Genomic DNA, 15,213 nt, shown 5'->3' with positions numbered 1-15,213 from the left:
AAAAAAACAGCCGTCACTCACCTGCATTTATCCAACTGGCAGATCGCTGGCCGGTCACAGGCTGCTGTAGATATGCCAGATTATCGCCAGAGGCAATCATCCGCTGCCGCCACTGCCAACTTTAATCTAGCGTGTGTATGGGCTGTAACACAACCACAGAAGAGGCTAGGCTTCATTGTGGGACTTTCTTTGGTTGGGTATTAGTGTGCATCAAAGTTTGCAGATTCAGTTCTGTAATTTTAGAGAATAATATACTAATCTCCCCCCCCCCCCATAAAAAACACATTGGTAGGGCAATGGAATAAGAAGGGAATAAAAGAGGGGGGGGGGGGGGAATAGTAAGGCGGAGTCAGATTTATTTCACATGCATACATACAGTATATTCATCCATACAAACATGTATATTCGGACTCCTCTTTTCCCTACGTCTACAGGGTTTCCCATATTGCTTCAATGTTATGATACTCCTTGGTTGTTGGTAAATCTAATTGATCTACTGTTATTTCCTCAAAAAAGCTTAACCTCCTATTTACCCCTTCATTCTGAATAGATTGCGCACTTCTCCAGCTTTTAACTATTCTCATACTACAAGCATTCCCATGTTTCATCCTCTACTCGCCGCGTGACTTCTTGCAATGTCGCCCACTAGGCGAGCAGAGGAAGGTAGGTAATTGCTTCCCCGCTAGCTGATTACTATAGCACACATAGCTGGAGGGGGAACCCATGTGAGGGAGGGGGGGTCCGACCCTCCTCCCCACCACTGTGCCCGCTGCCCCCCTTCCTGGCTGCTACCCCTCAGGCTATGTTTTTAAAAACAAGTGTGAACCGGCCCTAATGGAGATTTAGCCGTAGATAGAAATCCACCTACTTATGTTATGAAGTTCAGATTTATGTAGTAAAGACTACTACATAATTTAATTTAATTTGTGTAAACATTTTCCTTTGCTCAGTAGAAAATGGGTTTAACCGGGCAGAAGTAGAATTCTGCTTAGGGCTTAGGGCTAATAAGCACTTTTTAAATCTACTCGTTTTAAATGTACTTTGAAAAAGAGTCTCTTTTAAAATCTTTTTAGATTTCCTGAATAAAAGTTTTGATTTTACTTAGGTAGTGCAAATCTCATGGTTCTGTAAATAAGACATTGTTTCTCACATTTGCACCTAATTATCATTCCATTGATTGAAAGACATTTCCTCTTCAAAGAGGTTTGGAATACCCAGATAGCTCATTGTACCCAAAACCACTACTCGAGTATGAGGGGGTTTAAGAGACCTAAGAACCTCTTACTAAAAAAAACAGAAGGTACCAGTATGTGCAATAATTTAACCTTAAGTGAGCAATTAAAGTGGACCCAAATAAAAAAAATACAAGATTTCAGAAATAAAATCTATTTTCTAAATTAGAATAATAAATAGCAGCATTTTTTCAGCTGCATGATGAACAAATATAAAATATTTTACATTTAAAGAGACTCTGTAACAAATTTTTCAGCCTTAGTTCTTCTGTCCTATAAGTTCCTATGCCTGTTCTAATCTGCTCTGGCTTACTGCAGTCTTTCCTAACTGCACTGTCTCTGTAATAAATCAATGTATCTTTCCTCTGTCCTGTTTGTCGGGCTAAAGCTTGATTGTGTGGAATGTGCAGGGCTGCTTGTGATTGGTAGAAGCGATACACACCCTCTGCAGGCCCCCTGCATACTGTGAATGACTCACACACTATGCTTAGCTGAGCCTATTAGAAGCTGGTTAGTTTGTTTGTAAACACTGCCTAAAACTGTTAATTACAAGCCAGGATTGCAGCAGAGAGTGGCAGAAACAGCACAGAGGGGCACAGGAGAAAATAATGAATAGAATGGTATGCTTTTTATTGTAAGAATATTAGAGTACAGATTCTCTTTAATGGCGGAACCCCTCCCTTCCTTTCATATTGCCGGGACAGAATCCGGCAGACAGGTGGAGTAGGTGGTGTCCGGCAAAGGAGGAATTGCTAATGGGTGCCACCTGTATAACCCTAGTTAAGAGAAGGGTGAAAAGCATGCACTGAAATGCTCATAGGCTTGAAGGAGTTTTTATTTATCTTTGTATGTGTCCGAGTGGTGCAACTAAATATTTTGAATAAAAATAAGTTTGGTTTGGGTCCACTTTAAGGTATCCCATTAAGCATCTTTGTCAAACATAATTTTGCCAAACATAAGTATGTAAGTTTGGTCTACCTATTTTCCTGTATAAATAAATGAACAAGAATATTTTTTATTAAGTTTATCATCTAGTTTTAGCATAGTTAGCATAGATTATTTTTTTTCTCTCATATTTCTAGTGCACTTGGACACGTTTCTTGGTACCCTTAGGGCTGGTTCACACGGGCTTCTGCCGAGCTTTTGCTCAGCGCCACGTTCAAACGCCAGAGTTTAAATGCCAGTGCTTAAACACTAGCTTTTGAAGGCTTTTAGGAAGCGTTCAAGGCTAGAAATTCTGGTCTCTGCTATTGTTTCCAGGCGTTTACCGCCTTTGAAAGCAACATGTTGCTTTCGAGACTAGATGCAATGCCGGGATCTACCACCAGGCTTTCATGAAAGCCTGGAAAAGCCAGCTCTAAGCGCTCCCATTTACTTGAATGGGACGGCGATAGATCCCAAAACACTGCATCTGAAACGCTGCGTTAAACGCCACAAACACGCCAGTGTGAACCAGTGCTTAGAAGAAAAGTGCTATGACTCCTGAAAATGAACAGCTGTCCTACGTTTACCTGCATAGCATTAATTTCCTATTGATTTAAACCAAAGCAAGTCTGAAAAGAGATAAAGTAGTATCTATTTAACAAAGATATTCTGAAGTAGTCTCAATACATTTGTTGGGACCCCTAAAAAAGATCATAAATAATTGGATCAGAGTAGATTTTCAAACTAGCTGTTTTATTTAATTAGTACCTCACATTTCTCCAGATGTGCAACTAGGCCATTCAAGCTATTTCAATGGAGCAGTTTATTTATTATGCTGTTGTCCAGTCAAGCTGCTTGATGTTTGTGACAACAGTTGCAAATACATTAAGATCTATGGGACTGTCTGTAGCCAACCACTCTGGATGTGACCACTAAAGGAAAGTTGACCCTAGAATAGGCAGAAGGATAGTGAGAATGGCAAACGAGGTCAGCTTCCAAGTACGGTAGATACAAGCTGAGCTCTAGGGTGAAAGTCCATCAGTTTCTGACTTTTGAATGACTGAGGGTTTAGTGGAATATGACCAAGAAGGGCTCCACTTTTGAAAGAAAAACATAAAGGCAAGCCACAATAATCCAGAGAGACTGGCCTTTTCTGACATGTTTTAACATTCAGAAGCAGCAGCAGCATAGCAGCCATTGCTGAGAGAGCAGCACTGTAAGGCCCAGTGCACACCAAAAACCTCTAGCAGATCAGCAAAATGCAGGGGCAAACCCAGGATTTTCAAAGGGAGGATTCCTGAAAGGTCTCCCTCATCCACGCACAATACAGTATAATAATATGGTAGGATATCTTGCTGGGTACACCTAATGCAATTGACCGACCGACTGACAACAGGATAGATCAGGAGCAGTTTGGATACAGATAATAATGAGGACAGCTGACACTAGTAATGAAGGGGGAAGTGAAGCATTCACACAGCAGGGCACAAAGCTGTGCTCATACCTGACTCTGTTACATTTCACCAGAGCTACTCCATGCTCCGTACACACGCTGCTGCTCCATGCTCCGTACACACGCTGCTGCTCCATGCTCTGTACATGAACTGCTGCTCCATGCTCTGTGCACACGCTGCTGCTCCATGCTCTCTACACACGCTTCTGCTCATGCTCTCTACACACGCTTCTGCTCCATGCTCTCTACACACGCTGCCGCTCCATGCTCTCTACACACGCTGCCGCTCCATGCTCTCTACACACGCTGCCGCTCCATGCTCTCTACACACGCTGCCGCTCCATGCTCTCTACACACGCTGCCGCTCCATGCTCTCTACACACGCTGCCGCTCCATGCTCTCTACACACGCTGCCGCTCCATGCTCTCTACACACGCTGCCGCTCCGTGCTCTCTACACACGCTGCCGCTCCGTGCTCTCTACACACGCTGCCGCTCCGTGCTCTCTACACACGCTGCCGCTCCGTGCTCTCTACACACGCTGCCGCTCCATGCTCTCTACACACGCTGCCGCTCCATGCTCTCTACACACGCTGCCGCTCCATGCTCTCTACACACGCTGCCGCTCCATGCTCTCTACACACGCTGCCGCTCCATGCTCTACACACGCTGCCACTCCATGCTCTGTACACACGCTGCCGCTCCATGCTCTGTACACACGCTGCCGCTCCATGCTCTGTACAAACGCTGCTGCTCCATGCTCTGTACAAACGCTGCTGCTCCATGCTCTGTACACACGCTGCTGCTCCATGTTCTGTACACAAGCTGCTGCTCCATGCTCTGTACACAAGCTGCTGCTACATCCAAAGCCAACTGTAGCAGGGAAAGAAAGGGGGTTGTGCTGTGAGCTGCAGGATGCCTGCAGATATTCTGGTGTCTCAACTTGTGCCTGTCCCTAGACACTGCACCGGCCCTGGTCTGAGTTGGGATTCTGGGCAGCTTTAATCCCCCCCCCCCCCCCCCACACGTTTGCCTATGAAATGCTAGAAATTTTTGAAGCAGATTTCAGAGCGATTCTAGGCATGTTTAGAGACGTTTTCTAAACATGCCTAGCGTTTTTTGGAGCATTTTTGTGTAGCAGATTACAAATATTGTTACAGTAAAAGCTGTTACTGAATAGCTTCTGTAACAAATATGCCTGGAAAACCGCTCTGATTTAACGGTTTTCAGAGCGGTTTTCCACTTTCCAATACTTAAACATTGAGGCAGAAACGCCTCAGAAATCTAAAAAATGCTGCAGCCCTTGAGTTTGCGTTTGTGGAAAAAACGAACCGCTCTGGTGTGCACCATCCCATTCACTTTCATTAGCGAAGCGGTTTTCCCCCTGCAAGCGGTTTAAAAAATGCTCCAGAACTGCTCCGGTGTGCACCAGCCCTAAGAGTGAATTCAAAATCTGTCTTCACAAGCCACGTACACATTAGTGTGCATGCGTTCAGCTCTTTTATTTAGTAAATGTGTGCCTTTTAATTTAGTCAGGCCCTAAGACTCTATGCTAAAGTTGTTTGCATAAAAACCTAAAGTATATATTTACACAATTCTTTTCTCTGTCATATCAAGTACTTATGTGAATGAATATCAAACCAATTACTTTTACAGTGCCTTGCCCAGAAGACCTGTTTATGAGGATTTTCAGAGCTACAGGCTGCTGTCTTCTACATTTGCACTACTTGTGCCTCCACTTGTAGTCTGGACAGGACAGTGATGCTGACCAAACAACGTCAGTTACCTTTTTTTTTTTTTTTATGTCTGTACTCTGCGACCTTGCAATCTGGGCACCAATGGTTGTGCTGGCCAATCAGTGACCAGTGTGTAGAGCTTGCTCTACAAAAATCCAGGGAGCTGGACTTGACGTAATTATCTTCTATACTAGTATGGTATCTAATAGCTTGATGTATGCACTGCCAGTAATATTGCTGTGCCTAGGCAATGTTCAGCAATATTACCAGTACTTACTCCAGTAGATTACTGCTCGCCGTGCACTTAGAGCAAGCCGCAGTACATGGGCACCACAGGCATTGCTTTGGTAACATGCGCTAGTTTACTTACTGCGCATTACCATAGCAGAACTCCCTTTGCTCATGTACCACGGAGTCCTGCTAATTACACAACCTGCAGTACTCTACTGGCATGACTGCGCATGGAAATATTTCCAGCAGTTCAGGAATCAGACCCTAAGCAAGTAAAAATACATTCAAACAGGAGTTGCCAATACCAGGTGACTACACTTGTCAGGGGTATATTCTATACCAGTGTTTCTCAACATTTTATTGGTATGTACCCCTTTTAAAACCCTGTACTCGCCAAGTACCCCCTAGCATAGTAAACATTATCACAAGTACCCCTTGACAAATATATGTTTAATCGTAGTACGTGATAATTGGTTGTAAACAATTTCCTAGCATTTAATATTGCTTTTAATTAGCTAAAATACTAATTTGGTATTGTTTAAATAAGATTTATCATTTTCTAAAACTATAAATTTGTTATTCTTGGTTAAGTATATCAAGCCCGAATACCCCTTGGAACCATCAGAAGTACCCCCTGGGGTACGCGTACCACACGTTGAGAACCTAGGTTCTATACTGTTCCTAACTGTTCACTCCCACTTCAGGGAGTGGCAACATTCTAAAACCTAGTTTCTAGCTGGAAGAGCTTTGTTCAACATAAGAATTAAACAATTGGCCAGTCTGCTTTACTAAGTTCATGTTAGTTGTAGTTTTAAAACATTTTAAAAACTTTTGCTTGGCAGTCAATACAATGTTGTTTAACTTCATGCATATTTACTGACATCTACCCTGCCAGATATGTAAATTAATAATTAGATTTCTAAGATGCTATCAGTATATCATCCCACATTTAAGACGTGTTTAATGTCTGTTACTTACACTAAACTTTCTTACCAGCATCACCAGTATTAACAAAGTCTACAGGTTTGGAGCTATGGTCTGTTGTACATTAGTAAGGACAAGTGGAAGATGCATAAGTATTAAATGTTCAGGCAGCTCTGTTAAGCTGAACTGCCTGCATGGATTGCTGCCATGTTGCCATGGAAATGACTTTCACACTAGAAGGACACTAAGTCAAGCACTTGATTTGTTGTGGAGCAGAAAAAGAGGTGTATCAAGAAACACAATACTTATGTTTTGGTCTGCTGATCCAAGAACTCCAAAGTAGATTACAGATCTGGAGCTCTACTGGTAAATTAGGTTAATCTAATAAAAAATAATAATCAGAAGTTGGCTGTATTTATAGGTTGATGTCAGGTCCACAATGAGCTGTTAAATTCTGTAGCCATCAAAAGTACTAGCAGAGGAGTATTTCTTAATGAGCACTAAACAGCACACCTGCATAGAAGATTATCCCAGGATGATTCCTGTCAGGCCATGTTTAAAAATATGAAATAAAATCCTAACAAGGTAAACGAATGCAGAACAAGGACACATTTTGCTAGTCTCCCAGACTGTTATATGCATTATAGTCATGGATAGTGCCTGGAATATAATGCATAAGAAAAAGTCTTCGTTTTAGTGTCTAAATCTCAGTATGGCTAGTGTGTTTTTATAGCACATGAGATATTAGTTCTGTATTTTCAAGAATACAGAAAACCCTGGATGCAGAGGCATGAGAGTATGGGACAGGGGCATAACTATAATGTGCTGTTCCCCCCCAGCAAAAATCTTCCCCTCTCCCCACCACCCATGCCATGGTAATTTGGGTTCTGAAAATAGCTGTTGGGTACAGTTAATTTTGATAGTAAATATCTGTAAATTTTACCAATATTTTACAATCCCTAAACTTAACCCCATTCTTACACGAGCCCTCCCTCTACCGATACCAAACCCTGATCGTCCTTCTCCCACTGATGCTTATCCCTAACCAATCTTCCCATGATCCTTAAAGGGAACATGTACTGAGTACAATTATTCAAAATAAACATATGAGGTAACTTCAAATCGTTACCTTGCCATCAGTTCCTCTCAGAAGCTCACCATTTTCTTCTGACAATGATCCCTTCCAGTTCTGACAATATTTTGTCAGAACTGAAATATATCAGTTGCTGTCAGTTATAGCTAAGTGGACAACTGATGTGCCCGGTAATGTCCACGTTTCCCTATTGCTCAAGTGGACGATGTTACAGTTTAACAGTGTGCTGACCAGAAAGCTGTTATGGGGTAATGGCCAGTTTCAAAATGGAGGATGGAGTATTCCATTGATCACAGTGGACAAACAGGGAGTGGGAGAGGAGAAAGAGATTGAGGAGTAGACCGCACAGGAGGTAAGTATGACTTGAGTATGTTTATTTTGACTTTTTATTTTCAGTTCAGGTTCTCTTTCACTCTTCTTGTACTGGAAACAATATTAGACTTATGTCTCCGCTCCTAATGTTTTATTTCTTAGCTGTACTACACATACAAATCATTATATTGTATTTTTTTTCGCTCCAGTGTCTCTTTAAGAAAAAGAAAGGTGAAACACAACTGTAGTGAGAGGAATACGGAGGCTGCCATCGTCATTCTCTAAAATGCTAGTTGACGGACATCTGGGCTGGTGCTCTGCCTCACTGGTCCAGAGTGAAACTGCATGTGAGATGCCACTGGATTAACAAAATAATAATGGAGAGCCTCCCCCTGTTGACTTATTGTACCTCTTGACGGGCAAGGAGCCAGCCGCTTAAATTCTATACAGTCACATACACTTTAAACAAGGCTGCTGTCTCTCTGTACATATAAATTGGTTTTAATTTCAGCCTTGGCTGCATGAAGATCACATGACATGATTAAAAACTGTGAACTTTAAAAACAAATGTACCTGGCCAGGATATGCGCGCTTTTATCTATATAGGGACCAGATCTGGTTACCTGCAAGGTGTAATCGCCCAGCCGCAGCCTAATGCAGAAAACACAGAGCAAACCAAGATCTATTTGTCCTCTCCACCACCTGAACACCAGACACACCGTGTTATAATAACATCAACTGGCTTCCCTGGGAGCACTATGTCGATTAACTGCAGTTTCTGATGGCCAGTATCTTCCACAGACAATTGAGGCTACTATTGCGAGCAACTTGCAGACAGACAGTTCAAACATAGGCATCAGCGTGCAGGGGCTAACAGCTTGGAGCAGACGTTTTTCCACTGCTTTAGGACCTCTTACAGCTTGTCAGCATGTTATACTTGCGTAGATTAGATGGTAAGCTCCTGCTTACAAGACCCTCCATTACCGCAGTGCACTGGGTTTTTAGGAACTCTCTCTGCTGCTTGAGTTGGTCATATCCTCCGTCCGTGTGGGCCTCAGCGCTGTCAGCACAATGTTTCCCGTAGGAGCCAGGTCAGTGTATCCAGCGTTACATGCGGTGACACCGCGCGAGCAATCCGGCGGTAGCTGATGCCTATGTTTGAACTGTCTGTCTGCAAGTTGCTCGCAATAGTAGCCTCAATTGTCTGTGGAAGATACTGGCCATCAGAAACTGCAGTTAATCGACATAGTGCTCCCAGGGAAGCCAGTTGATGTTATTATAACACGGTGTGTCTGGTGTTCAGGTGGTGGAGAGGACAAATAGATCTTGGTTTGCTCTGTGTTTTCTGCATTAGGCTGCGGCTGGGCGATTACACCTTGCAGGTAACCAGATCTGGTCCCTATATAGATAAAAGCGCGCATATCCTGGCCAGGTACATTTGTTTTTAAAGTTCACAGTTTTTAATCATGTCATGTGATCTTCATGCAGCCAAGGCTGAAATTAAAACCAATTTATATGTACAGAGAGACAGCAGCCTTGTTCAAAGTGTATGTGACTGCATGTGAGATGCTTTGACTCTGACTACACTGACTGCATGCTTCTTTCAGGTGTGTGACCCTAAAACAACGAAAGCCATAAAGCTCAGTATGACAGCAAGCACATGCATGTTAGCTCCCGAACTGGTATGGCATGGCACAAAAAGCTGTTGTGGCTTAATGCATTTACTGTAGTGCAGGGGTGTCCAAACGTTTTAGGCAAAGGGCCATATCGCCATTCTTGAAAGTGCTAGAGTGCCAAAGTAGCTAAATTAAACACAGTTTTGATGATTGCCATTTGGTACACTATGCCTGTGACATTTTGTCAAGCAAAACACAAACCTTTCCATGGAAATAACCCATATGCCATGTGCATGTCCTTTTCAATATGCAGGCATAGTGCTACTGGCATAGCGGCAGCTGCTAATCAGTGCCTGCTACGGCTACAGTGGTGGCTGATAACCTACAGGTGAGTAAAAAGGGTGGCAGAGTGGTGATACAAGGTTGAGCCTGCATGTGGCACCTCAGCCTGGAAAGCTACTAAGATGCGATCACCAAGAAAAAATCCTACCTATCACAGGAGATCGCAAAGGCTGCCAACAGGCCAGCCCAACTATTTCGCACAGTTGATAGACTATGTAACCCATCCTGTCTAAAACCTACTATAACTCCCTCAAAGGAGCTATGCGAAAAATTTGCTTGCTACTTTGCTGACAAAGTATCCTCTATTCGGTGTCTCATCCAGTCCACAGCACCTAAGACTTATTCAACTCCTGGAAATAGTGGCTAAAACAACCTAACACACTGGACTGACTTCAAAAGTATTAGTGAGGAAGAGATCTCAGACATCCTCCGTCGCCTCCGCCAGACAACCTGCGACCTGGGCCAACTAAACATTTGCTGAAATGCCCTGACCTGCTTGGTCCAGCATTTCACAAAATAGTAAATTGCTATCTGCAAGCAGGGAGGTTTCCTACCTCTCTAAAAGAAGGAATCATCAAGCCCCTTCTTAAAAATCCTTTCATGGATCCAGATGCTATGAGCAGCTACAGACCTGTCTCCAACCTCCCCTTCTTAGGTAAAGTTATTGAAAAGGCTGTCTATCGGCAACTTGAAACTAGGCTGTCAGTAAACAACATCCTGGACCCTCTACAATCTGGATTTAAGAAACACCGCAGCTGTGAAACAGCCCTCATCCAAGTCTGCAACGACCTGCTCATGGCAAGGGACAGAGGGGAATGCTCCATCCTAATCCTGTTGGATCTCTCAGCGGCTTTTGATACAGTTGACCATGAAATCCTGCTTAACAGACTGCAGGAGTACTGTGGCATCAGTGGATCAGTCCTCCAGTGGTTCAGATCATTCCTGACTGACAGAACACAGAGAGTATCCCTAGGTCCTATAATGTCCAAACCTGCACCTCTACAATTCGGAGTGCCACAAGGATCAATCCTGTCCCCTCTGCTGTTTGCAATCTACATGTTGCCACTTGGTACACTTATCCTACGTCATGGCCTGACGTACCACTGCTACGCCGATGACACACAGCTATACCTGTCCTTCAAACCTGGTGGAACAGACCCTACCCCAAAAATAAACTCTTGCTTAGCTGAGCTACAGGCATGGATGAATGATAACTGGTTGAAACTGAATGCTGACAAAACTGAGGTCCTGTTTGTCCAAAGCCAGCACTTGCCATCAAAACAGCTCTATCCTAAAGCAACACCAATCAGGATTGGGAATTCAGACATAAACAGCTCCAACCTTGTGCGCAGCCTTGGAGTACTAATCGATGGGGAATTGAGTTTCAGAAACCAAATTTCATCTGTAGTTAAATCTTCCTTCTTTCATCTGAAGAACATTGCAAAGATTAAACATCTGATTCCCCCAGAGGATCTTCCAACCCTAGTCCACGCCTTTATCACATCACGGCTGGACTACTGCAATGCCCTTTATGCTGGCCTCCCCAAAAAGGACCTGCATCGCCTGCAATTAGTGCAGAATGCTGCTGCCAGATTGCTAACAAACCAGCCTCGCCACTGTCACATTACACCGATCCTTCGCTCACTGCACTGGCTACCAGTAGAATGGAGAATACTCTTCAAGATTGGACTGCTGACATTCAAATCCCTGCACAATCTGGGCCCTGGATACATGAAAGACCTGCTGAAGCTGCACCACGCCTCTCACAACCTCAGATCACACTCCCAGAGTGTACCTCAAAAAATCTGGAGATAGAGCCTTCTGTCATGCTGCCCCTACTCTTTGGAACTCCCTGCCACACCCAGTAAAGACAGCACCATCCCTGGAGCTATTCAAATCCAGACTGAAAAGCCACCTGTTTAGCCTGGCATTTCCAGACTTATAAAATTCTTCCTCTGTACCACGATGGTCGGAGCCATGCTTATGCGCTTTGAGTCCCATGGGAGAAAAGCGCTTTACAAATGTTATTTGTTGTTGTTGTCAGCTATGGCTCATGAAATTTACAACTCTAGATAGCTTCAGGGGCCCCAAAGAAGGCTTGATGGGCTGCATTTGGCCCAAGGCGGGACTTCTGACTTGCCTGCTGTAGAGCGTGGTAAAGTATTTCTCGTGAAAATATATCTCCTTACATCTCATCTCATGAATTAACTCTCCCTTCTTAATTCAAAAATATATTTTTTTTAAATGCTAGAAAAGTAATAATAAAATTAAGACAACCAGAAACCATTTGTTTTGAGTGTTTTTAGTGTGTGTGTGTGTGTGTGTTTTTAGGTGTTTTTTTTTTTGCTTGGCAATTGATGAAAATATATTTTATAACTGAACAAAAAAAATAGGCAAGGAGAGATAACTCCATGAAATAAGTTTTTTTTATTTTTTTTATTTTTTATTTTTTTATTGTAGTGTGTGATTCAGCCCCATTGTTACAAAAGTTCAAAACCAAATGTATACTGTGATGTTTTCCTTCAGTGCAGTGATCATGTTTTATCCTTATTTTTAGTTAGTTTGTATTTTTTCTTAAATAATCCTAATATTTATAGTTGTTCGCTTGTTATAGTGTAATATTTAGTCTCTATTCCAACTGCTTACGTCATTTCTGCTTCCTTTGTTTTGGAAAGGCACACATCCTTTAATCAGAAGAAGCACATTGTTTGAATCTTACCACTGGTAGTTTACATGATAGAAAAACAGGTACAGACATATTGTAATCTGATACTAAGCTTGTATTGATGTATCACACACACAGTTTTTACAGAATTTGTACCATACGTGTTTTTGCACAAATGTGTGAATATGCAAAGTGGAGAGAAATGAAACAGTGGCCCATATGCAATTCACTTTTTCTCCTAAGTTTTCTCCTAGGTGATAATTTTTAACTTGTCAATAAAATGCATTTTAAACCACCAGAAAGCAAGAACATACTCAAAATAATTTTGACATTACTTTTTCATGTACTTTTTTTTAACCACTTGCCGACCGCGCACTCATAACGCGCGTCAGCAAAGTAGCAGCTGCAGGACCAGCGACGCACATCTGCATCGCCGGCTGCAGGCTAATTAATCAGGAAACAGCCGCTCGCGTGAGCGGCTGCTTCCTGTCAATTCACGGCGGGGGGCTCCGTGAATAGCCTGCGGGCTGCCGATCGTAGCTCGCAGGCTAAATGTAAACACAAGCGGAAATAATCCGCTTTGTTTACATTTTTACAACGCTGCTAACAGTAGCAGCGTTGTACTAGATCAGCGATCCCCGGCCAATCAGCGGCCGGGGATCGCTGTCACATGACAGGCAGGAGCCTGTTAGAGGCTGCACAGGACAGATCCGTTCCTGTGCAGCCTCCGATCTCCGAGGCAGGGAGGGAGGAGAGGGAGAGGGGGAATCCTGCAGTGGAGGGGGCTTTGAGGTGCCACCCCACCACTAACACGCATGCAGGAGCGATCAGACCCCCCCCCCAGCACATCATCCCCCTAGTGGGGAAAAAAGGGGGGCGATCTGGTCGCTCTGCCTGGTATTTGATCTGTGCTGGGGGCTGTAGAGCCCACCCAGCACAGATCTTAGTAATCAGCGCTGGTCCTTAAGGGGGGGGGGGGTAAAGGCTGGGTCATCAAGTGGTTAATTGAAAAAGTGCTGAAAAGTTATTTTAAATAGAAAATGAAAAATTATCTCCCAGGAGAAAACTCAGGTTGAAAAAGTGAATTGCATATGGCCCAGTGTGAGACTGCATTTAAACCCATAAAGAAAGTAATGGTATTGTCCATGTAACTTATACTGTGCATTTTCAATCTGCTGTTTTTTATGGAGTGGTTTTTTTTTTCCACTACCCACTATTACAGTGCCTTTATAATGTCTCCTTATTGTAGTGCTTTTTTTAAATCAATGTGCTCATTATTATTCTGACCTCCAAAGTAGTGCTTCTTCTTACAGTACCCCCTATCGTGGTGTCGTATCTTCCCCCCCCCCCTTCAAACGCCAACAATGGGGAAAAATTCCAAGGAACCCCTGCAGAGTACCCAGGGAACCCTGGTTGAGAAGGCCTTTTCTAGAGCATCTTAAAGGACAATGGAAGCGAGAGGAATATGGAGGCTGCCTTATTTATTTCCTTTTAAACAATACCAGTTTTCTGGCAGCCCTGCTGATCTAGTTGGCTGCAGTAGTGTCTGAATCACACCAGAAACAAACATGCAGCTAATCTTGTCAGATCTGACAATAATGCCAGGAACACCTGATCTGCTGCATGCTTGTTTAGGGTCTATGGCTTAAGGTGGCCATACACTGGTCGATTTGCCATCAGATTCGACCAACAGATAGATCCCTCTCTGATCCAATATCAAATCTGATCAGAGAGGGATCGTATGGCCACCTTTACTGCAAACAGATTGTGAATTGATTTCAGCCTTAAACCGATCACAATCTGTGAAGCTGCCACTGCTGCCCCACCCCCCCTGCATACATTACCTGCTCCGCTGGGGCGAGTCCCCTGGTCTTCTTCTCCACTCCGGCCCCGCCACGCTCTGGCTTCTGAACGTCCTGTCCAGGGGAAGTTTAAACAGTAGAGGGCGCTCTACTGTTTAAACTTCCTGCCGGGACAGGAAGTTCTGTGTAGCTCTGGAGCCCGAAGCGGAGAAGACCACCAGGGGACTCGCGCCGGCTGGAGCAGGTAATGTATTACCACTGTATTGCGTCGGTCGTCGGGCATTCGAACGCCACTAACGACGCACTCCTGACCCGCCGGCGACCAAGAAAAATGTTCCGCACAGATCGGTCGACGGGAACGATCGATTTCGGACGGAAATCGATCGTTCTGTCAGCGGTGTGTGCGGCGATTTCACAGCCGTTTCGATCACTGTGGTTGAAACTGCTGTATATCGGCGGGAAAATCGTTAGGTGTATGGGCCCGTTAAAAGTGTTTGAGGATCAGCAGGATAGCCAGGCAACTGGTATTGCTTGAAAGGAAATTAATATGGCAGCCTCCGTAACCTTCTCGCTTATATTGTCCCTTTAGTGTAACTTCATCACTTTTCATTAAACATGTTTAGGTTAGTGTTACCACCTTTGCTTTTTGGAGCCCGTTACTCTTCCTTTTGGAAATATGGAATTTTCCCACCTGCTGCTCCACTGCCTGCCGTGTTTTTTTTCTTTATTATTATTACTATTATTATTTTTATTACTGACTTCGCATAAACATTACAAAATCTTGTGATGGTGACCTTTTAAAGAGACTCTGAAGTCTCATAAAAATCAACTTTTTCTTTCAAAAATGTCTTTAACATGATAGCCCTAACTAAAACGCCGCATCC

At 43.5% G+C, this 15,213-nt stretch overlaps 1 protein-coding gene and 2 long non-coding RNA genes across 3 annotated transcripts in view; 2 read left to right on the top strand and 1 right to left on the bottom strand.

The window, feature by feature from the left end:
• The window catches only part of LOC137518653 (uncharacterized), a 39,214-nt gene extending 32,516 nt beyond the window's left edge, over positions 1 to 6,698 (bottom strand). The window contains exons 1-2 of the long non-coding RNA XR_011020867.1: positions 6,554 to 6,698; positions 22 to 142 (exon numbers count right to left, since the gene is read on the bottom strand). This is a non-coding gene — a long non-coding RNA (uncharacterized lncRNA). The remainder of the gene's footprint in view (positions 1 to 21; positions 143 to 6,553) is intronic.
• The window catches only part of BCL2 (BCL2 apoptosis regulator), a 222,840-nt gene that overhangs the window by 37,663 nt on the left and 169,964 nt on the right, over positions 1 to 15,213 (top strand). The window lies entirely within an intron of this gene.
• LOC137518652 (uncharacterized) overlaps positions 1 to 15,213 on the top strand; it is a 59,018-nt gene that overhangs the window by 11,511 nt on the left and 32,294 nt on the right. The window contains exon 2 of the long non-coding RNA XR_011020866.1: positions 12,538 to 12,610. This is a non-coding gene — a long non-coding RNA (uncharacterized lncRNA). The remainder of the gene's footprint in view (positions 1 to 12,537; positions 12,611 to 15,213) is intronic.

Source organism: Hyperolius riggenbachi, chromosome 5 (assembly GCF_040937935.1).
Source record: "Hyperolius riggenbachi isolate aHypRig1 chromosome 5, aHypRig1.pri, whole genome shotgun sequence".
NCBI classification, from domain to species: domain Eukaryota; kingdom Metazoa; phylum Chordata; class Amphibia; order Anura; family Hyperoliidae; genus Hyperolius; species Hyperolius riggenbachi.
The sequence above is the reverse complement of the archived record's forward strand: the minus strand, read 5'-3'. Positions and strand labels throughout refer to the sequence as shown.